The sequence below is a fragment of the Phocoena phocoena genome, chromosome 11, assembly GCF_963924675.1.
Source record: "Phocoena phocoena chromosome 11, mPhoPho1.1, whole genome shotgun sequence".
Classification (NCBI taxonomy): domain Eukaryota; kingdom Metazoa; phylum Chordata; class Mammalia; order Artiodactyla; family Phocoenidae; genus Phocoena; species Phocoena phocoena.
Genome location: NC_089229.1, coordinates 64804476 through 64828032, shown reverse-complemented (window position 1 = coordinate 64828032; position 23557 = coordinate 64804476). Strand labels below are relative to the sequence as shown.

Here is a 23557-nt window from a genome sequence, read left to right as displayed (position 1 = left end):
CGGCAGGCGGAGTCTCAACCACTGCGCCACCAGGGAAGCCCTGGTCCAGGTCTTGAAGGGATGGAAAAGTGAATAAAACCTGGCTCTCACTTTAAGGAGTTTAAGGTACAGCCCACAGGTGTTTTTTTTAATTGAAAAGTGTACTACTTGCAGACACTAAAGTAATTCAAAGAGCCCCTGAAAGTATGAAACCAGAAGTTTCTCACTCATCCAACTCCCTAGAACTTCCCTAGACTCAACCCTTTTAACAGTTTCTTGTGTTCCCTTCCAGAAATTCTCTGCTGGTTATTGATTCTATTGCTCGTTATCTTGGCACCAAGCTGCTTATTACTCAGATTTATCCAGAGCCCAGTGGGCTGCATGCTGGCTGGAAACTCCTGCCCCATGAAGTGATAGAAGCGAGGGTCCACAGAACAGAGGACATTGGGTTTTGAGGTCAGATGGACCTGGGTTCAAACTCTGACTCCCTCAGTGACCGGCAGGGAGAGCCAGGGACACGTTGCAGCCTGGGCAAGCCTTGGCTATGCCTCTGAAATAAGAGGATAAGGAACAGGGACTGGGAAGAGGTCGTGTGAGATGAGCAGTGCTGTGTGTGAAGCAGGGAGCACATGGCGGGTGCTCCCGCAATGGTCGTGATTCATACTGCTTGCTCCCGAACCAGTCTGCAGCCTCCCTCTGGCACAAGCATTTCAGTGTCTGGTACCACCTGTGTCCTCCCGTCGTCTGCCACAGTCCACTGTCTCCCAGATGTATTCCCGGTCCCATCTCTTATCCCGACTCTCCCAACCACACGCTCTTCTCTTTCTCCGCCATCTGAACTTTTGTAAACTAATACTTTACTGTGTGCCGGGAGTCGTTCTAGGTGCCCTACGTCTGCTTATTTGCCTAACCCTCATGACAAACCTATGAGGTGGTTACTGTTTTTATCCCCATTATATAGACTAGTCAACTGAGGCCCAGCAGTATTAAATAACTTGTCTGAAGGCACATAACATGGGAGTGGCTGAGCTAGGACTCGAGCCAGGCGACTGGGCTCCAGAATCCATGTGCTCAAGCAATCCTCTCCACTGCCGCTCCCCAGCACTTCCACTGCCACAGGCCAGCGGGTGGACAGCAAATGCAGGACCCGGCAGGGCACAGGGAAGGATCAAAAAATCCCGTAGCCCCCCCCCAGAGACCCGAACCGGCGGCCAACTCCAGCCCTGCTGCGGGTTAGAGGGCAGAAGCTGCCTGTTCCACCTTTGGGCCCCCGTGAAGACAATCCCCCCAAATCACTTAGAGATAGCAACTGTTGACTCTGCAGATTCTAAGAAATGATTTCGTACTGTATGTGGGGACAGGAGCCGGCGACCTTGCAAGAGCACCGTCTTCATCTTCCAGGCGGTCGGGTGCCCTGCCCTGTCCCTTCTTTAGTAGCTCCCAAGTCCCTCTGAGGCTTTCTCAAAGCACGCTCCGCTGGGAGGGCGGGCAGGGCGGGCAGGGCGGGCAGAGGCTCGGCTCCCAGGTGAGCGGCCTGGGATGTGGACCTGCCCAGACAAAGGCCTCCAGTCAGGCCGAGGCAGGGGGCCGCCGCTCCGCAGGATCAGCAGCTGTGCGCCAGGCAGGAGGAGGCTGGACGTGAGGGCCGCGAAGCCGGCCCTCCGCCTCCGCAGCCAGCATGCCCCTTTCCCCGCGCCTGGGGCCCTGGGGCAGCTATTTTTAGCTCTTGACACCTGGGTATTTTGCAGCCGCAGGATGTCCGGTTTGGAGTCTCTTTCTGGGAATCCCACATGGGGCAGTTGTAAACAGCCCCACGCAGCGGTGGCCTGAGCTGGGAGCTGGCACCCCGCTTTCTGCTGTTTGAGATGAATCAAACAGGAAGCAGACGTAACCATGGCAGCGGCAGCTTGCGCTCCCTGGGGGTGGGAAAGCGTCCTCCCTGGCTCCTTGTCCCTGCCCCAAGTCCATTCCATTTTGTGGCCTCTCCTCACAGATGGCAGGGGGAGCTGGGCCGTTCTGAGTTGTGAGCGGCCGTCAGTTCCTGGGACTGGCGCTCCCTGGAGAGCCTCACTGCCCTCTGGCAAAGAAAAACAGAAGTCCCTCCAAGCCCGGCCCGCCCCCGCTCGCTCCCGGGGCCTCTCAGACCACCACTCAGTCTTCCCTGGCTGCCCTCTGTGAAGGTGGGAAAGGGAGGGCAGAGCCACTCGCTCAGGGGCTCAGGGTGTGCAACATCCCCGAGCAGACAGGTTCCTCCAGTCCCAGGCCCAGCCCCCTGGTCCAGCCTGCCCTAGGGTTTCCCAGGTCCCGAAAGGCCTCAAAAACTCCAGTTCCCACTTACCCTCACTCCCCTGTTCCAGGAGCACCAATCCCTGAAACAGGAAGTTCAGGGTGATGTCTAACCACCATCTTTCCTATCATAAGCAAAACAGCCCGAGCAGTCAAGATGGGGCCCCCATCTGTAACACGGGGAGAAGAGTCGAGTTTCTATCAGCTTCTGCCTTTGTCTCTCCCCCTCCCCCACCCCCTGGTGCCCCACTTAGACCAGCTGCTCCCTCTTAGCCGCCCGCCAGCCCCAGCCAGTCTTTCTCAAGGGCCAGCGCTTGCCCCAACAGGAAGCACAGTCACCGCCCCGGGGCTGTCTCGGAGCCGCTCCTTTCTCCCCTCCGAGGTCTCCTGTTCATGCCCGCGCCCTCACTGATCCCTCAGCTTCTGGAGACCCTGCTTCCCTGTGCACCCCACCTCTGCCTCCCACCGGTTCTGCCTCTCCCAGATGTGCCTTCCTGGCTCCCCTCACCTCTGCCACCCACGAGGCCACTCAGCCCGCTCCCGAGACTGCCAGGGAAAAGCTTCAGCTATGACATTCATGTCCATCATTATTATTTTATTATTAGCAGTAACTAGTAATATTAGTATGAGCGATAACCACGTGCTGAATGCCTACTGGGTGCTGGTTACTGTGCTAAGTGTCTGATTGTACTGTCTCCTTTGGTCCTCACACCCACCCTATGAGGTCGATACTGCTACCAGCCTCACGTCACAAAGGAAGGAAACTGAGGCTCAGAGAGGTTAAGAGACTTGCCGAGGTCACACAGGTGGTAAGTGGGGCTTCTGGGACTCCAGAACCTAAGCTATAATCACTACACTGGTGTTTACAACTAGTCCCACCCACCAAGGTGAGGTAAGGCCACCAAGGGGTCACACAGGACATAGTGCGGTCCCAACATCTGAAGGCCTGGGCGTGACTCACATGTTCTCACAGTGCCGGTACTCCATCCAGAAAACAACAACAACAAAAAAAAACTGAATCATCTCTGCCCGTGTCCCTCACATGCTTTTTCATGTCCAGGAGGCACTCCCCGACCCCAACCTCACTTCCTTTTTCATCTTACGTTTTCCCTGCTTTTTAAATGTACATATTACCATTTTATCATTTCCTGTAAGCTGCCCCCAGCAGGGTATAACTAAACAAGCAAACCCCCAGGTGCCATGGAGCATCAACGCTGTGTGAAAGCCCTCTGGAAACTGTCAAGCCCTGTCTAAAATGCAGGTTGCATAACCAGAGCAAGACCCCCACAGAGCGGCTACTTGGGAGTGAACCGAATCCCCCAGGGAGGGGATGGGTGCACTCTCTCTCTCTCTCTCTTTCTCTCTCCCTCTCTTGCCCAGGCCTCACACACCCGGGCAGGCCACGGGCAAGGATGGAGGCGCCCACAAGTGCAAAAGGGAGCACCCATCTTCAGGGCAGGCTCCTGGGAACTAGGAACATAACCAAACAGCCATCAGCACCCTTGGACCTGGGGCAGGGAGAGACAGAGGCCACAGCGAGACCCCGGCCTGCTCCATGGCCTGGGGCATCACGGATATGAGTCCGTGAATAGCAACAAGCTATGAATGCTGGCACTCACAGGGATGCCACATTAATATTCATGACAGTGAATACCAGATCCCCATCCCAGTTATGCCCCAGAATCCCACTCATTTTCCCTGTTATTTTTGGAAGATGGCAGAACTCTGGCGGGTAGATTCTCCAGGTGACACGATTCCCTTTTGTGGCCAGGGCTGCCCTTGAGACTCACTCAGCTGGGGTTCTTCCAGACCACAGATCCAGCCAGGGTGCTTAACACAGCTTTCAGGGAATTCAAAAGCCAGATGCATAGTCCTGGGTACAGATTTGGACAAACCAGCTGTGAAGGACAATTTCTAGCCAACTGCGAATTCGATGAGATGAAAATTTACTGCACTGGAAGGTGGAGATCACTGACTGAAAAAAATGGCATACGTGGTATGGTCTTGTTTTGGTAAGAAGCACGATATATAAAGGCATGTCAGGAGATGGGAAGGCGTACACTGAGGTACTGTGGCAGTGATCTCCCACTGCTGGGATTGGGATGTTTCTTATTCTTTCATTTTTGCTCCTCTGTGTTGTCTGATTGTCTACGATGCATAGGAACTGCCTCTGTAATAATAAAACAGAACTGATATGTATAGGTACACCCACACAATATCAAGATGGCACTGCCAATGGGCGGCAAAGTCAGGATGCGACCTCTGGTTCCCGTGAGAACTAGGACATAGGGCTTTCACTGATTCCACGTGTTATATTCTTGGAGCCCATATCCTCTGGAGTTCCACATTATCTACAGCTCAGCAGAGCTGCTTCTCCCGAATCACACAGAGGGCCTGGCACAGGCCTGGGCACAAAGTCAGGACTGACTGAATGGATGCCTGTAGGCTGAATAATGATCATTTCCTGAAAGAAACGCCTGCTGCCTCTTCCAGGGCCACTGTGCTGGGAATACAGACTGCTGACATCACTGACCTTCTCATCCCTCCTCTGCCTCACGCTCCTCCTTAAAAGCTGCCAGGGAGGGGGCTAAAATAAAGGTCACCCCAACAGATGCTGGCAAGGTACTTACTCCACAGCAGGGCCATCAGGGCCAGTCCCATCCCAGACCCTCCCTGGTGCCAGCTGGCAGCGAGGCCCTCAGGTTCCCCCGCATCCTGCCTCACTGGGAGAGGCCAGGGGTGGGGGAGTGAAAGAGAGAAGGGGTCCACCCTGCGACTTCTGGCCATAGACTCCTGCCGTTCCAGGCCCTTATGGGTGGAGGAATCTGGAACAGTGAATTTGGCCTGGTTTTTCCTGTGAACGGGGGCCGAGCCCAGTTTCTGTTCTTCATGTCTTTAACATTCCCTATCCCTGACCTTCAAAAATATGAACAATAACAGTGATAATATTCTGTGTGTACTGACTTCATACCAGACACAGTGCTAACCTTACTTACTTTAATCTTGAGAACAACTCCAGGAGCTTGAAACTATGATTATTTTCATATTACAGAGATGGAGAAACTGAGGCACAGAGAGCCGTGTGCCCAAGGTTACACTTAGTGGTTTGCAGGAGAAACGGGGACACTGCCACATTCCTCCCTCCGTGTCGTCACTCGGAAGGCCCTTCTGCCAAGCTTTGCAATGGGCACGGGAGAGTCGAGGGCGACCATTCACACCTGTAGGGTGCGTTAGAATCCACCGAGAGTTAACACGCGCATGTGAGCAAATCCCCACATGAAAGACTAGGAAATCAAGTCTCAGAGCCCTTGGCAGCCTTGCACGAGGTCCCATAGCCATTCAGCTGGGATTCAAACCCAGGTCTTTGGTATGAGAACGGCAAGCTTCTTCCCCTCTATCACACAATCTCCTTGGCCCAACTCTCAAGATGGCTCTGAAGGCCTGGAAGGGAGATGCACAGCCTCCAGCACCCTGGAGATGAAGCCTGCGCCCAGCCCCTCGCCCGGTGGGGGTGGGGTGCTGTGCCAGCACCTCATCTGCGACTCCACCGTGACTCACTCCTGGGACCCAGGGGAAACACAGCCCTGAGCTGCGGGCAAACACGGCCTGCCGCCTGCCCCGCCTGCCCCGCCTCCAGCTCCCCGCCTCCACATTTGCTAACCGAAACCCGGCTGTTGCTATTTTTAACCCTCCAGCTCCCCCTGGCCTGGGGCTCCCCCCTTCACCCCACCCCCACCCCCTGCCCCAACCGGGTGCTACCAGCCCGTCATTCTGAGAGCAGTTCCACGACCTGAACGCCCAGGAGGGCGCAGCGGATGCCCGTGCAGGTTTGTGGGGCGAGCAAAACAAGACAGTTACGGCCCGTCGCCGAATTCCCCCACCCCGACGCTTTCCGAACCTGTGGCTCCCCGCCTGCCCCGCTTCTCCCTGTCATCCTGGCAGCGGGGGAGGGAGGAATGGGACTTCCAGGGCTGGGGCGGCGGGGTGCTGCAGGAGCCAGAGCTGGCCTCCTCGGGGTGCAAGAGAGCTGAGCTGGACTCCCGAAGAGAGATGGGGTCCCCCTCATTTCCTCCGGGGCACCAGGCTCGCCCTGAAAGCCCAGGGTCTCTGCCCACCAGGGTTTCCAATCCCTGCAGGCAACATGGGGAAAAAAGGAAGTGGCTGGTGAAGGGGTGGGGATGGTGAGTTTAGCCCAGGGCCCTCCTCATGGGATGTCCCCTCCCCATCCTGGGCAGAAGGCCTGGGAGACACAGGAGTCCAGGGGGTGACTGCACCCAGCGGCCTAAAGGAGGCCAGGGTTGAAAGACTCCAGGCAGCGGGTTGGAGGGTAGGAGGCCAGACGGGGCCTCTTCTCTCACGTGAGGGCTCCTCTGATACTCAGCTCTCTGAGCAAAGGGCCCGACCACCCTGCAGCCGCCTCTCTGGGGCCCCAGGGAAGAGCTACCACGAGAAGGTGAGAGGGTCTCAAGGCTGCTCGCTGATGTGAAAGTGAACCTCCTGAGACGGGGGTGAAGAGGTGGGGCTGCCGGGGGACCGGGGGGGGGGCACTGCCTTCTAGCTGTCACCCGCTGCCCCCACCCAACACCTCCCAAGCCCCCCGCTCAGAGGCTCACCCAGTTTGAGGAACAGATTCCAAGGGCCCAGGAGAAGCTCTGGAGCGCCCAGCCAAACATCTCCTCTGCTCCCTCTCTCCTGCCCCGGCCCCCTGCTCGGCCAGCCTCGGCCCTCCCTCTGCCCTGTCCTTGCTGGCCCCTGCCCCAGCCCTTCTTTCTGGTGTGTCCTCTCTTCCAGGGCCCAGCTCCTCTCTAAGCCTTGACACCCACCCCCCCCACAGTGATTCCTGAGCCAGGTAAATAAATCCCAGTGGCCACAGAGGCAGCCAGGCTAGACCAAGAGAGGAGGGACTTGGCACTGGAGTTGTAGGGTGGGGAGATGGGGAGGAAGGGAACGAGGTGGGAGGAAGGTGAGGCGGGAGGGTCAGGAATGGGCTGGCACTTGAGAGAGGCTGCCGCCTTCCCAACACCCGACATGTCGACAGGGCCCTGGACTCGGCCGCACGACGGGGAAGAGGCTGCTCCCCCAAGCGCCGAAGCAGGCTGGGTCCAGCCCTGTCCAGTTCTCCCTCCTCCTCTCCCCTTCTGCCAGCCTCTGGGGATGGCTTGAGCAGCCGAGACCCTGCTGTTCCATGCCAGGCAAAAGGCTGGAGATTGGGCTCCAGTCCTCTGCCAGCACTCAGCCCAGGTCTCTCACATGGACCCAGGCGGTTGCCAAGAATGGCTCAGAAGCTCTGAGGGCTCACTTCTGGTCTGGGGAGGTGAGAGCAGGCATCGATGTCACTTCTCAAGCAGGCCTCCCCTGGCCGCCCTGTCTAAGGAAGTGCCACCTTGTTATTCTCTGTTGCTGCACCTGGTTCATTTCCTTCTTAGGGTTTATCGCAGTGGGTAACTAGATGTATATACTCATTCCTTTACTTGCCTACTTGTCTTACTGTCTCCTCCACTAGAGTGGAAGTTCCCTGAGGGCAGATGCCCTGCCTCTGTGTTCACTGTGTATCTGTGGCTGGGACCTGGCACACAGCAAGGCTCGGTAAGCATCCAATGAGTACCTAAATAGCTGAATGCCTGGCTCGGTAAAGGGGGCCTTCTGGTTGCCAACCTCACTTTTAGGACTGACGAGCAACAGTTCCAGGATTTCCCCAGGGAGGAGGAAGCAGGATATAACAGGCAGAGCAAGGTCAGGAAGCCCGGGACCCCAGGGAAAAGGTCAAGGCCCAGTAAGCATCCGCACGAGTCCCATCTGGTCCACGGCAGCACGCTGAGTATGGACATGTACACAAATGCACACGCAGGGGACGCATGGGTGGGTCCTGGACTGGTCTTGAAAGGCTTGAATTTTGTCCTGGTTCTTCCTCTTAATATCCCTGTGTCCTTGGACAAACCACATACCTTCTGTGGGTCTCAGTTTCCTCAAAAGAAAATATGAAGAGATTGGCGGTCCTCAAACACGGCTTTGCACCGGCTCATTGAAGCGCATGTCAAACTCCAGATTCCTAGGCCCAACCCCTGCAGACTCTGAGTCTATCTGAAATGGGGCCTGAAGATCTTTATTTTTAATACATTCCCAGGTGACTCTAAAGCAAATGCTCCGGGAACCGGCATTTGAGGAGGGATGAAAATGCTTTCCAGCAAATACCTGGACTTCTATTAAAAAAGCCACTCCTGGGCTCCCCTGGTGGCGCAGTGGTTGAGAGTCCGCCTGCCGATGCAGGGGACACGGGTTCGTGCCCCGGTCCGGGAAGATCCCACATGCCACGGAGCGGCTGGGCCCGTGAGCCATGGCCGCTGGGCCTGCGCGTCTGGAGCCTGTGCTCCGCAACGGGAGAGGCCACGACAGTGAGAGGCCCGCGTACCGCAGAAAAAAAAAAAAAAAAAAGCCACTCCTGCACAGGCATACATCCCCCCAAAACGTGTCCACATACCCCACGCAGAGCCATGAATTGCAAAGGTACACAACTCTACAGACGACACACATCTGCACTACACGTGTGCGTGTTCCCCAGACACCCAACAGAGAGCCACCACGTGGATCACCACCTCTACATACACAGCCCAGGGGCACACATGCAGGCCCACCACCACATACCCGGTGTGCACACACACCCATCACATGTTGACCCACACTAAACAGACACTATCCTGAATTTATTTTGCCTCTGGGAACTGGTCCAGGACCAAGGGAGCTATGCTCTGCTGATGAAAACATCCCTCCCGCCTCTGCCACCCCCCACCCCTTGCCCCAGGCAGCATGCTGTCCAGCTCCCCCTTCGAAGGGGGAGAGCTGCTGGAGGACAGTAGGGAGATGGGATGAGGGGAGGCACAGAGCCCTCCCCAAAGTCCAGCAGGCCCTCTCTTTCCCGTCCCCCCCGGGGAGGTGCAAAAGGGCCTCCACCCAGCCCAGCCCCCCACCCCGACCCCCAGTGCTCACTCAACCCACTTGCCTAGATTCCCAAGCCCTGGGCCGAGGCGGCCAAAATGGCAAAGGAGGTGGCCAGATTGAGGGACTCCTCCTAATACTCAGACCTCTAAGGAAAGGGCTGTCTGGGGGCACTTTCCTGCAGCTCGAAAGCCTGGGTCCCCCAGGGAAGGTTGCCACAGAAACAGGGGGAAATATCACAGGGAAACACAATACCCGGTAGGGTCACCTGCTGACCAGGCTTCCTGCTGTGTTGCCCACCCCCCAGTCTCATTGCCTTCTTGGCCTCCTACTCTGGCCTTAGCCTAGGCCTCCTCACCAATGCTCTCCTTCCTGCCTCCCCTGGGTGAGGGAAAGCAGCCTTATGCAGAAACTCTGCCCCTTTGGTTCCAAACAACAACATCAGGGATGGCCCAGAGCTGAGTCCCCCGCTTCTAATCCTACCAGCATCCCCACCACAGGAAATCAAAGCTTCCTGCCCCAGAGGAAGTGCCCCATCTAGTGAACAAATCCAACACATAAACGCACAGTCCCAGAGCCTTGGGGAGGACAGAGGCCAGCTCCCACGCCTTACCCCGGCCCTGTTTCCAGCAATACCCCACACCCCACTACAGGCCCCAGTCTCAACGCCGACTGAGGACAGGTCAGGGCCGAGGTGTGAAGGGGTCATGGGCAGGACCTGAGCCAGTCCAGGGGAGGAGAAGGCCAGGAGAAATGTGCATGGGCAGAGTTAGAAGGTCTGGTCCCAGCCCTGCTCAGCCTGCCATTCCCTGGCTGGGTGACCCTGGGCCTTGCATTAGCTCATCTTCTCTCAGACCCCTGCCAACTTCAAAATTACTAGCTCTTAAAATGAAAGGTCAGGAGAAGGAAGACAAAGAGATGCCAGGGGTTACGCAGGCTTTGGCCTTGGGCAAGGACGCCTGCAGCTACAGGAGGGTCCCCTGCTCATACGCCCATCACACATGCGTTTCTCACTTCCAAGGGCTTCATATCCGAATTGAGGAGGGGATGGACAAAGAGAAAGTTCCAACTCTCATTCCCAGACCAGGATGAAAGCTGGGGTCCATTATTCCTGAAGGAAGTGGTGGGCATAATAGCCCCCACAGATCCATCTCCTCCTCTGTGGTCATTTTACTGATGGGGAAACTGAGCTCCAGCATAAAAGCGGAGCGACCAGTTTAGATTCTTGGAATAGTCAGTGCAAGACCTGAATGCAACCTTCTCAGCCTCAGGATCACAGCTTAAGACTTGGTGGCCAGAGAGACACCCGCCCCTGGGCTCAAGCTAAGGAACACAGAGACCTCGGGAGGACACTTCCCGGGGCCATTCCAGATGTTATACCAAGAAGCAGCTCTGAGCCTGCCTCTGAACCTGGCCAAGCCAGGGATGAGAACCATCAGGGGACTAAAGGCAGGGGAGGAGTCCCAGCAGGTCCAGGACCTGGTTCCAGTCCAGGTTCACTGCGAAGAACACAGCAAGACTGCTTTGTGCCTTAGTTTCCCCAGAAGTGACTCCACAGAGGAGGAAACTTACTTATTCAGATGGGTAGAGGGAACAGAGAGCAGAGTAGGGAGGTTGAGATGCTGAGCAAGGAGGAGCTAAGAGATGTGTAGCAGAGGCTGGAGAAGGAGCTTCCAAGAGGGCTGGTATGAGGACAGGAGTGTGTGGCAGCCTAAACCACTTGGAGGACCTGGCCTGTGGGGTGCTATGGGGGAGAAATGGGCCACCAAGGTGGCCCATTAGGAGGTAGGAAACTGAGTCACATTCTCTTTTCTTTCAGCCCAGTGGCTGGGCAGGGGTCTTAGGAAGGTTCCCATGGATCCAGGTGCAAGTCCAGGGAACAGGCTGATGAATCCAGATGTTGAGTCCCCAGCAGGGCCACTGAAACTGGTAGGCAGAGCTGGGCCTCAAGCAGATGTTGAATGAGGGTGTGGGGAGGGATGGGCAGCAGCAAGACAGCCAGTGTCCAGATGCAGGGGGAGGCCTCTGAGGTATGCGGGACAACCAGCAGGGACGGGGAATGGCCTGGACTTGGTGGGAGGAGCACCAGTGGCTGGCAAGGTCAGATCCGAATGGGTAACCTGGGCAGCGGGAGGGAAGGAAATGGGGGTAGGGGGAGTTGGGCGGCCTGCAAGCCCCAGAGGTCGGTCTCTCTCTCTGTCGGTCTCTCTCTCTCTCTCTCTCTCTCTCTCTCTCTCTCTCTCTCTCTCTCTCTCGGCCCACAGGCCTAGAAACTCTGGGCGTCAGGGCCCAGCCCAGCTGCCAGATTTGCTGCTCTTACTCCCCAGGACCAACAGACCGCAGGCTTGGGGGGCACACATCCTGTCCCCCACCACTCACTACACAGCCTGCGGTCACCATCTTCCCGCGCCCCTCCAGCACCTCCGCAGCTCACTCGGGCACAGGTGTCTCTTCACCCTGATGGGTGAGCAAAGGTGGGGGGCGGGAGCGGTGCTGAGAGAAACCTCGCTGTCAGAGACCCTCCCTCCCAGGGATCACACTCTTCCCAGCGGAGGGGTCGGAGTACGGTCCGGCCGGGATTCGCGGGATGGGGGCGCTGATGTCCGGGGCTAAGAGCCCGGCCCCAACTCAATGGGTCCTGCCCTTTGCCCTGCGCTTCCCAACCTTCCGCTCCGGAGCACCGCCCCCTCCCGGGGCCGCGGCAGCCGTCCCTCACTCCCGGGTCCCCCGGTCCGTTCTCCCCGCAAACGGGGGTGATGAGACGCCGGGCCCGCGCACCGGCGGCCCGGGGCCTCCAACTCCCTCCCTCGGGCCTGTCGCTGCCCCGCGGCTGGCGGATGTGGGCGCCCCGCTGGAGGCCCGAACCCTCCGGCCCCGGAACCAGCCCGGGCCGGGAGCCTGCCAGAGCCCCGCGGAGACGGGCGGGGCGGGCACGGGCGCGGGGGGGCGCACGCCGGGCCGGGCCCGCGGGGCCGCCCGGAGCCCGAGCCGGAGCCCGAGCCGGAGCCCGAGCCCGGGCGGGCGGCGCTGGGTGCCGCGCGCAGGGCGGGGCGGGCGGGGGGCGACAGCCCAGTACTCACCAGCGCCGGGGCTGTGCATCCAGGGGCCGGGGCCCTCAGAGCGGGGGGCTCATGGCGGGGCGGGGGGCTGGGGCGCCGGCCTCACATCCCCCCGGTCGCCGGAGGCTGCGGAGCGACTGTGAGACGGCGAGAGGAAGGGAGGGGGCCGGGAGGGGGAGGGCCCTGGCAGCCCGGCCAGCCGGGTAGGATGACAATGGAAGGAAATGCTTTATCTGAGTCTGAGAGCGGGCCAAGGGGGAGGGGAGGGAGGGGGCCGGCGCTCGCGGCCCGGGGACACACCACCTCGCAGACACGGCGCGGCGCCCGGGCTGGCGGGCGGCGGACACCCCGCGCGGCCGGCTCGCGGGGAGGCAGCGCCGAACCCGGAATGTGGGACGCGGCCCCGACCCGCCCGCGGATGCCGCGCTGCCGCCCAGCCCCGGCCGCCGCGCGGCGCAGCGACCCGCGCACAATTCCCGGAAACTCAGATACCTGAGCGCACGCACCCTCGCAGACACCACGTACGCGAGCACACATCCATGTTTACCCGGGGCAGACTCGTTCACACAGACACTCTGCAGGGGAGGACCCCCGCGCTCACAAGCACACATACGTACGGCCCACCAGCCAACAGTTACACAGGGGGACGGCGGGACACGCGTGGAGCCCCCGGTCCCGGCGAGGAGTCCCAGATAGACACCCCCGCCCCCCGCCCCAAGCACGACTTGCCTGAGGAAAGTTCCAGGATCTGATTTGAATCACTGCCCAGCCCTCCCCCTCTGCCACCTCCTCCCACCACCACCCCCCCCCCCGCCCCGACCTCGCCAGCTGAGGGGAATCGAAGGGTCCAGCCTGTTCCTATTAAAAGAAAAAGGGGGGTGGGGGTGGTGCGGATTTTGAAAGTTCTCTTTTTTTAAAGAAATTTCTCAAGGGATTTCCTTCCCTCCTCTCCTCTTCCTCTCTTCCTCCCATTCCTCTCCCCCCACCACCCTCCCCCCTACTTTCCCCCTCCCGGTCCCTATGAGTCAAACTTCAGCAATGTGCCCAGTGTCTCCCAGTGCATTACAGCGGATCACAGAAATGTTCCAGTCTGTGAGTCGGAATGCAGCCGCCTCCAGCCCTCCCTCAGCTAATAAACTCAGCTCCGGGCTGGCTTTACGCAGCAGCCCTCCCTGCCCCCCCTCCCTTTTAGCGGGACCAGAAGGTCAGAGTCAGGGGTCAGGGGCTGAGGACCTCGCCATTGTGCTTCCCGGCCTAGTCTATCAGCCCTGTCGCCTTTGGCAATCTGCTGGGTCAGAGACACAGCGGCTCCCGGGAAGGGGAGAGGTCTGCGACGGAAACGCTGGGCTCTCCTGCGCTGGGGGCCTCGCTGCTAGAAGGCAGAGCGCAGCTTCCCTCCGTCCCCATCCTGCCTCCCTCGGTCCTGGAAAGCCAGAGTCCCAGGATTCTACAGAAGAAGAAGAAATTGAGGCTGAGCCAGCGGCGGAGCCATGACAAATTAGAAGCAAGAGTCCCAGTGGCCTAGGGGGGCTTGGCCGTGCCAAGGTCCAATATGACCATAGACTCCTTGCTCCCGCCAGACCGGCTCCGGCCTCACCACCTGTTGCTCCTGCTTCCTACTTCAGGCCTTTTCCTGGTCACAGCGCTCACTCAGCAGGCAGGTCCAACCCCTCTGCGCTTGTTCACTTATCCTCACAGACCCCTTTCCTGGCATCCAAGATCTCCTACAACATGGCACCGCACTACACGCCTCTCTCTCTCTCTCTCTCTCTCTTCCCACCCCTTCTGCTGTTCTGCTCAGTACCTCCTGGTACTTAGTGCTCACTGATGTTAGTTGCTATGATTACTGTTATTATTTCAGCCATACTGGGCTACTGGCTGCTCCCCATCGTGTCCTCATGCTTTCCCACTCCCCTACTTTGGCTCAGCGCATCCCCTCCCAGCCCCTTCCTCCTCCTGTTGAAATCTGTCCAATCCTCAACGTCTATATCACCTTCTCCGGGAATCTTTCCCTGATTCCCATAGCCAGAGAGATTCTTTCCTTCCCTCGAAGGATCCCACTCCAGCACCTTGTCAATCTTTCCCTGTACTTTGACCGTCACCCACTGTATACTTGTCTCAACTCTCTCCTCCTTCCCAAGAATGTTCAAGAGTGGACATCCCCTGAGCCCAGCTATGACCTTAGTCATGGGTGCATTCCTTGTGGTGTCTTGCTGAGTACCTTGCACAGAATTCAGGCTCCCTCTGAGTTATTTGTTAAATTGGAACAGATGTTCATGGCCTTCAAGGACCATCCCCCAGCTGGACACCCCAATATGCCTTTTTTCCCTATGACTCCCCATACTGACTCTGAAAGACACATGTTCTTCCACCTCAGGTGTGTTTTTCCCAGCACCGCCCCCCCCCCCTTCCTAATTGAATCCCTCTCCTTGCCCACAGCCTCCAGAAAAATGGCTTGGTTGCTTCAGACTCCCAGCCTCTCCCCCGCTTTTTTTCTCCTTTAGCCTCACAATGCCCCCTCCTGACACCCCCCCCCAGGACTCCCGTAGTTATTTCTGGACTGAAATCAGGCCCTTGTTTGCTCATGTCTATCATGTGCATCATTTATGTATTTGTTTGTGAGTTTTCTTTCTCTTTTTGACCTAATCACTGAGTTCCAGGAGGTTTGAGCACAAAGGGTATCTCCTCCTGCCTCTGCCTGTCCCCACATTACCCAGCACATGGCTTTCTACACACACCAGAACTCCCTGCCCCCGAAGTCTAGGCAGAGAGAAAGACAGCAGGTGAGTCCTACAACCAGGAAGCTGGACTGTGCCCCTCCTTCTCTTGCCCCTTTACTTACCACCCCACCATCCCCACCCAGAGGACAAGTCTTAAGCCAGTTTCTAAATCACGCGTCCCTTTCTGGGATGTGTTAGAGAGCCTCCAGGAAAGAGACATGAGGCAGAAAAGTGCAGGCTACCTCTCTCTCCTCTACCCTGGTTACCATGGGGAGGTTTTTTGTTGTTGTTGTTGTTGTTTTTTTGTTTTTCTTTTTTTGCGGTACGCGGGCCTCTCACTGCTGTGGCCTCTCCCATGGCGGAGCACAGGCTCCAGACGCGCAGGCTCAGCGGCCATGGCTCACGGGCCCAGCCGCTCCACGGCATGTGGGATCTTCCCGGACCGGGGCACGAACCCGTGTCCCCTGCATCGGCAGGCAGACTCTCAACCACTGCGCCACCGAGGAAGCCCCTCTTTTTTTTTTTTTTAAAGGTTCTTGAGTCCAGACCTGTCACAGACTGCTCAACTAAGCACCTGGCGGAAAAGATTAGCCCCATAGGACCTGCCTTGGCTCCCTGGCATCTTCCTTGAGTCTCTGGCCAGTACAAAGCCTGAGGGCACCCGCCTTCTGCTTTCTTTGGGGCTCTGGGTCTACTTGACATCCTCTTTCTCCTTCTCTCCTCCCCTTACTTAGCTACCTTTTACTGACTATTTTTCATGTAGCAGCCCTATGCCATCCCCCTGGCAAACATTCTTCACAGTTATCCTTGTTATGCTTGTGATTAAAGTACGGCTCATAACAGTTGAGAAACCTGACCAAAGATACACAGCTAGTAAGTGATGAGGCCATTCATTTACTCAACGAGTGTTATTGGGTGCCCTCCTTGTGCCAGGGTTCAAAGCTCCATCCAAAGTCTTCTGGTCTAAACCTCAGGCCTCTGAGACCACTCCTGACCCAGTTTTCTAGATGTGGTGGCTGAAGCCGCAATCCCTCCCCTAACCCGCACTTCCCCCACACTTTCCACAAGGCCAATCAGAAGGTGTTCATCCCTGGCCTGGGTGAGATCTCAGAGGGACAGCACTTCCTTGGGTGGGTTCGGCATTGCATTCCAGTTTCTGAACCTAGAATCAGGTGCCAATGCGCAGGATTTGGACTTCCATATAAATAGAGGCAGTAGATCCCCCACTCCATAGAGGGTTTCATGGGATCAGATGTAACAAGTGGAAGGAAGGAAGGAAGGAAGGAAGGAAGGGAGGGAGGGTAATTTGGATTTACTGAGCATCTTTTTTGTATCATGTGCTGTTCAAAGCCCTTTCACTTATATCTCATTATTATCCCCTTTGTTTTAGTTAGCGAACTAAAGCTCAGAAAGACAAAATGATTTGCCCAAGGCCATAGAACCAGTAAGTGACTTAATCCCAAATATGCCTGATTCAGAGCCTGTGCAGTTTCTTCTAGCAGGTCAAAACAGTGCAGAAGCTGCAATCAGGTCTCCCGCTCCAGTGCAGCCTGGTTACTAGAGGTCCCGCTCATCTAGGAGTGACATTCTAGATGCCAAGTTTCCTTCCTCACTGACCCCAGCCTTGTCCTCTCATCCCTGGTTCCCACCTTTGTCTGCTACGTTGCCCAGGAGGGATCAGAGGAGCTATGTAAGTATTCTGGCTAGGATTGAGGGGTATGGCTTTGGGGTACAGCTAGGCAGATCCCATCCAGGATTTTAGGATCTGACAGAAGAGGCCATATATCCTCCTGGGCCAGAATTGGATAGATAAATCAATAAGAGGCTGGGGCATGGCTACAAGTTCAGATAGCCTGAGCTGGGAGGTGAGATGACTGTGGGGGCAGAGGCAGGTGGAGAGAACTAAGCAAGTTCCTTCCCTGTCCCCCTACCTCCCTCCAGTGTCAACAAAGGTGATGTGGTTTCCCCTGTGGTCTGTTGCCCTAGACACCTGCAGTTCTGAGTATATTTGTGTATGTGTCTATGTGCCAACCATGCCATGGGGGGACACAAGGAGAAAGCAGTGGGACGGTATGGGGAGCGGCAGAAAGCCAAAGGCAAGGTCTCCTCAACCCCAAGGTGAAGAATGCACAGTGAACGAGGAAGATGGCAGAGACCACCCCCTTGGCTACCCCAGGTCCCGGCCAGGAACCTCAGGAGAGCATCGTGGGTGTCAGGGCCCTGGGCTGGGACTAGGAGGCAGGGAACTTGAGTTCTGCCATTGACTTCCTGGGTCAAACGTTTCTAAGTCTCAGTTTCCTGCTCTGTAAAATAGCAAGGCCTTGGTTACCTACCTCACAGGGCTGGTCTGAGATCATATGAATAATATATGCAAAAGTTTGTATCACTTTGAGTTTTAGAACTATTACAATTGCCCCCCACACACACACACCACAGTGGAGATAAAAAACAAAAGCAAAAATGAAAACAAAAACACAGCCTCTGCCCTCATATTGATCACATTGTATTGAGGAAATAAAACAAAACATAAAATATTTGAAAGCCTCTCGTGAAGCCAACTATTTCAAAAACTCTCACTACTGTGTGATCTTGGCCAAGCTAAGACCTCTCTGGGCCTCAGGTTGGTTTCTCATCTATCAAATGAGTGAGCTGGTTTAGATCATCTCTACTTATTTTTCTGAGTCTAAAAGCAGTTTTCTGATCGTGTTATTTCGAGTGCAGATGACAAAGAGGAAAGACCTGAGCAGATCACAGCCTAAATGAAGTTGGTGAGTTCTGGCTGGGTTTTCAAAGAGCCCAGAAATGTGAATCGGTGCGGGGAGAGGGGGTGACATTCCAGGTAGAGAGAATGGCATGTGCAAGGGCGAGGCAAGGAAGCAGAGGGTGACAGGTTAGCGAGGCTTAGGAATGGGGTTGGTGAGGACTGAGGGAGCCTGGGGAGGAAATGGGGACAGGAGGAGGAGAAAGGGGCAGTCCCAAGGGCTGAGGCCACTGAGACTGAAAGTGGGGGAGGAACATGGATGGGAAGATCCTCTCCCAGCTCCAGAGGCGGGTGCCAAAGCCCATCCAGCCAAACTCCACCCAGGAGAGAGAGACAGAAAGATCCCCTGGCCAAGAGGCCCCACCTACAGGGATGGCCCATTCCTCCCTTCCCCTCTCTCCCAGCTCCACTCCTGCCTGGAGGTAAGCAAGGGCCCCTCCAAGCCAGAGCCCTGTTAGTGACAGAAACAGGCAGATGGGGGCACTGCCATGTCCCTCCATAACAATAATGCCAGCGGCAAAATAATAACAGCAATAGTGATGATGATGGTCGGAACATTGAAAATTGAGATATCGAAACACCGCGTTGGGTAACAGGAACTAACATAGCGTTGTAGGTAAACTATACTTCAAAACAAACACACAAACAAGCTCCTAGAAAAAGAGATCAGATTTGTGGTCACCAGAGGCAGGGGGTGGGTGTGAGGGGCGGAGGGTTGGAGGGAGGGGGAATTGGAGGAAGGTAGTCGAAAGTTACAAACTTCCAGTAATAAAACAAATAAGTACCAGGGATACATGATAAATATAATTAATACTGCTTTATATGCGCTTTATATCTATGAAAATTATTAAGAGAGTAAATCCTGAGTTCTCATCACAGGAAAAAACCTTTTTTTTCTATTTCTTTAATCTTGTGTCTATATGAGATGAGGTATGTTCACTAGCTTGTAATAATCATTTTACGATGTATGCGAATGAAATCATCGTGGTGTACACCTTATACAATGCTGTATGTCAATTATATCTCAATAAAACTGGCAAAAAATAGTAATTGACGGTCATGATGAAATAAATCACTCATCACTTGCCCTCTGATAAAACCCCGCAGCACCAAAACCTCTTGTTATGGCCATTCCATTTACTAGAATCTTTGCTTCTAAGAGCTGTTAGTGATTTATAAGATTATCTAGTGTGTAGGATCCCCCAAACCTGACATTATATCAGAGTCACGTGGAAGAACCTGTGAAAAACAGATTCTGGGGCTCTCTCACAGTCTGCATCAGTCTCTTCGGGGTGGCGGAGGGTACCTAGTAATCTGCAGATCCCCAGGTAATTCTAAGATGTGGTTAGCTTTGGGACGTTCTGATCTAATCAAACCACGCCTTTAGAGATGAGGAAACCAAGGACCCAGTCTCCCTGCCGGAGATGTGATGGTTAATCCATGGCGGGGAGAAGGCAGAGAACTCAGGCATCCCAGCTTCTAGGTCAGCGCTCCTTCCCCAGCCTGCACTGCCCAGCCCCGAGATGCCTGTGCCAGCAGAGATTATGGTCAGGGAGGCAGCCACTGGGCCATACCCTAATCGTGAACGAGAAGAAATTCGTCTGAGTTGCAAAATGCCTTTCTGTAGCCAGCTCACAATTACTCGCTCCAGTGGCCCCTGTAGGGATGCTGCAGTCCACCCACCGGTGGGCTCGGGAGTTCAGCCTTGCTACGTGCCCCCAGCAGGGCCCTCTGTAGGCCCTGTGGCTGTATTGGCTGGAGGGCAGGATCTCACCTTGTTACCAACCTTAACGGTTCCTCTTTGGAGACCCTTACCTCTGGCCCTGGAATCTCCAGGAAAGACCTTGAGGAGGTCCTGGCCTAAGAACACTCACCTCTCTTCCCCAGGAGTGTCTTTTAGGGTGGATTTGGACTAGTAGCCCCTGTGTGTAGGAAAGGAGCTATAAGCTGAGGGGAGGATAAAATGGGGTGAGGGTAGCTATGCAGGGACATGAGTGGGAGCATCCTTGCTGCAACCTTGAAGTGCCCACCCACATACAACCACCATTATACTCATTTTCATTGAGTATAATGTCTTATTTATTGAGCATCTCCTCTGCCCAAGCCAGGTTCTTGGGCACAGAGGCAAAGGGAACTGCAGTCCCTATCCCTGGGGAATTCATCGTCTCCTGGAGAGCAGGATACAGCCAAAGAAAAGATCCTGGAATGGAGAAAACTGTCACCACTGATGCTGCAAGAGTTGTTGGGTTCACAGAGTCGTGGACGCACCACATTGGAAGGGACCTGACGGGCCATCGGGTCCTTGTGGGCGAGGGCAGTGGTCCTGCTCTGACCTGCCCCCCTCTGTGCCTGGAACGGCGGTGACTGTAGTAGTCTCTGCTCCATCCTCGCATCCCTCATTCTAGCCTGGCCTGAGCGGCAGAGGTAGGAGGGGACAGGAGGCAGAGAGACAGCCGCTCTCCCCTTGGGCAGACCCTGAAGCTGGGCTCCAGTCTTCTCTGCACAGAGCTTTCAAGGAACCATTTAAAGGAGGACTGGCTGAGGGAGGCTGTGTTGTACTGTGGTTAAAATTGAGATTCTGGAGTCGGGCTGTTTGGGCTGGAATTTCTCGGTTTCCTCATCTGCAAACTGGGCTATGAAGCGCCTGCCATATTAGGGTTGTCGTGAGGATTGATCAGGACGTGAAGTGCTCAGTGTGGAGCCTCCTGTCCACTGGGCTGTCAGGGATGGAGCCCGATGCTGATGTTAGTAATAGAAGATAGCATCCTGTCCCACTAAACCGCAGTTTTCCCCTACAAATTCAGTCTCTAAATGAGTACTGACCTAATTTACTCAAAGAAATCCAAGCAGGTCTATAGCCCTAGCTGTCCCCTCTGGGAGCCGGGCTATGGGACTGGAGAAAATATGTGGGATCTTCGCCGACCAACCCCCCACCCACAACCCCGTCCCCATACTCAGGTGTTGTTGACTCAGAGTTGAGGAGGGGACCCTGAACCAGGCTGCAGGGAATGCCCACACCAACTGAAGAAGGGGCCTCGCCTGCTCTCCCAAATCCTGGCACTGCACATCTGGAGTGATCTGCACATCTGGCTGCATCCCTGGGGCAATGGCCACAGCTGTTGACATTTGACGGAGGAGAGATCTAGCTCCTCAGTCAGGGCCTGGGGGGCTATAAATAACTAGCTAAGAGGACCAGGGGGATGAGGTTGACCTTTGGGGGGCGGGAGCGGCTGGCGACTTCCCCCAACCCCTCGGGTCCAGAGCCAAAGTTTTAGCAAAACAGGAAGAGGCAGCAGCAGCTGCTGGGAAAGTAGGAGTGGCTCCCCTTCCCCCACTTGCCTGGGGCCTTCGGATCCCAGCCAGGACCTGGGAGAGGTGGAGTCTTCTAGGCTTGGAGGAGAGGAGGGGCACACTCACGCAGACTGTGGCCCCAGCCCCTGGTGCCCTCCTATGGCTCAGCTGGAGCCGGGGCAAGGGAGGATGGGACAGAGCAGGGCAGCCCAGTGAGTTGTGCCTGCCAACCCAGCCGCCTCCTGTTCCCTTTCTGTTTTTCTATCAGTGGGACAACAGGAAGGACAGACATTAGAAATGGAGCATAAAATATGTCTGTGGCCCAGCCGGTGTATCTAGAGGCCCACCATCCTCTCTCATCCCCTCCCAGCCCACAGGTGGGCTGAGCCTAAGCCCGAGTGGGTGGGAGGCAGGGCTCTAGACAAAAGGAAGGATGCTTCCAGGCTTCTGGAGAGGGGCCCAGGGAATGATGGAGATGGAATGATGGAGAGCTTCCCCATGAACTATTGAGGTGGGGAGATCCAAAGCTCTGGGGGACTATTGTTCCTGGACTAACTTGTCCACGGGAACAAGCTCTGTAGAGCCGAGAGCCAGCTAAGGGGGCCTCATGAAGTCCAGGATGAAAGTTGTTGTCCCGGAAATGTTGCTTTGCTTTGCCTTGCCTGGGGGAGACTGGCCACGGCCTGGTTGGTTACATCTGATTCGACCTTCGGCTGGCCCACATCTCCAGTGCGTCTGTATCTGTATCTGTCATGAGCCCTCATTGGAGCCACTCAGCCTGGAGCCCCGCATTTTGCCCGCTAGGAGGGGCTAGACGCGCACCTCCCAATAGAAACGGAATGGGAACCATGTGTGCAACTTTAAATTTTCTTAAAAAATAAAAGTAAAAATACATCAGTGAAGTTCATTTTCATAGTATATTTATTTAACCTAATATATGTAAAAACATCGTTCCAGCCTGCAATCGAAATAAAAAATTGTTAATGAGACATTGTACATTCTCTTTTCATACTACCTCTTGGAAATCCAGTGTGTATTTTACACTTGTGGTACATTGTAGCCATGTTTCAGGTGCTTGATAGCACCTGTGGCTTACTGTATCGAACAGCAGAGGTTTAGACAACAGTAGCTTAACCTCCTCTTCAGCCCTTCTAGTCCCTTGCTGGGGAAGAGGCTCGAGAAGTGGAGGACGAGGCCAGTGAGGTCAATGCCAAGGGTTAATTTGCTCTAGGAGGAAGGCCGCCCACTTTGGCTTTCAAGCATCCGTCTCTAGACCTGGAACCAGTCCCAGTATACAGACAAGCAAGGAGACTGAGTCACAGAGTGACATCTCCCTAGACAACTGGCCGCCTCCTTCTCTTCCCAGCCCTGGTCCTCTCAAGCCAAAGGTTGACAGAATCTCACTAACCCTTCAGATACGCTAGCCTCTGCGTTCCTCTGTCTCCTTCTGGACACATCACCCAAAGGTCCTCGGGCAGCAGAGTTAGGGAATATGGGGGGAGAAGCAAACTTGGAGGAGAAAAACAGTCAAGCTGTGGACACATGGACTGAGGTGCCGGTGGGATGGTCAGGGGGAAGTTGAGTGGACAGTTGCTCTCCGGAGCTCAGAAGAGGAGGGAAGGACAACTAAAGACCAGAGATCATCGGTGAGAGCGGAGAGGGAGCAGTCAGAGATTTAAATGAAGCAAGAGGAAGCGCCGTGTCACAATCCAAAGTGGGGAGAACATCGCGAAGGAGAGATCTGCACTCGATGGCAATGGACGATGCTTTAAAATCCTCATAGAGAGAGCTCACCTCACACAAATTGGTAATAAACACTGAAACAGGGGTGGGCTCAAGCTCAAAGCACAGAAACGACTCTTCAGGGAAAGAGGAAACACAGCCAGTAAGCAATGGTAGGGGAACATTCAACCTGATCACCATCTAAGTAACGCCGATTAAAACAAGATGAGGGCAAGCACCGTTTTCAAACATTAGTGAGAATGTGAAATGTACATGTCGTTATTGGTGGTGTAACTTCTTTTGATATCAATTTGGCAATATATAGTAAGAGCTAGAAGATGTTTTTTTTTGTGTGTGTGGTACGCGGGCCTCTCACTGCTGTGGCCTCTCCCGTTGCGGAGCGCAGGCTCCGGACGCGCAGGCTCAGCGGCCATGGCTCACGGGCCCAGCCGCTCCGCGGCATGTGGGATCTTCCCGGACCGGGGCACGAACCCGTGTCCCCTGCATCGGCAGGCGGACTCTCAACTACTGCGCCACCAGGGAAGCCCCTTAGAAGATGTTTTTACCCTTTGGCTCAATAACCCCACCCAAAGTACCCTAAACTAGATTTCTATAACCAAAATTCAGGGTGGGGCAAGTGGAATATGTGTATAATAACGCTCACCACCACATTCTTTACCATATGGAAAATGAGAGACAACTTTAACACCTACAACTGGAAAATTGCGAAGCAAATCATATTTCCACTCAATAGAAAATTATGAAACAGTTAAAAAGATGTTTTGAATGTGACATAGCATGGCAAG

The 23557-nt window shown here is 55.4% G+C and overlaps 1 protein-coding gene across 1 annotated transcript in view; it reads right to left on the bottom strand.

Moving 5' to 3' along the window:
• HDAC7 (histone deacetylase 7) overlaps positions 1–7684 on the bottom strand; it is a 30681-nt gene extending 22997 nt beyond the window's left edge. Inside the window, exon 1 of the mRNA XM_065888011.1 lies at positions 7516–7684. The gene's annotated coding sequence lies outside the window, so the exon portion shown is untranslated. The remainder of the gene's footprint in view (positions 1–7515) is intronic.
• Positions 7685–23557: the final 15873 nt, after the last annotated feature.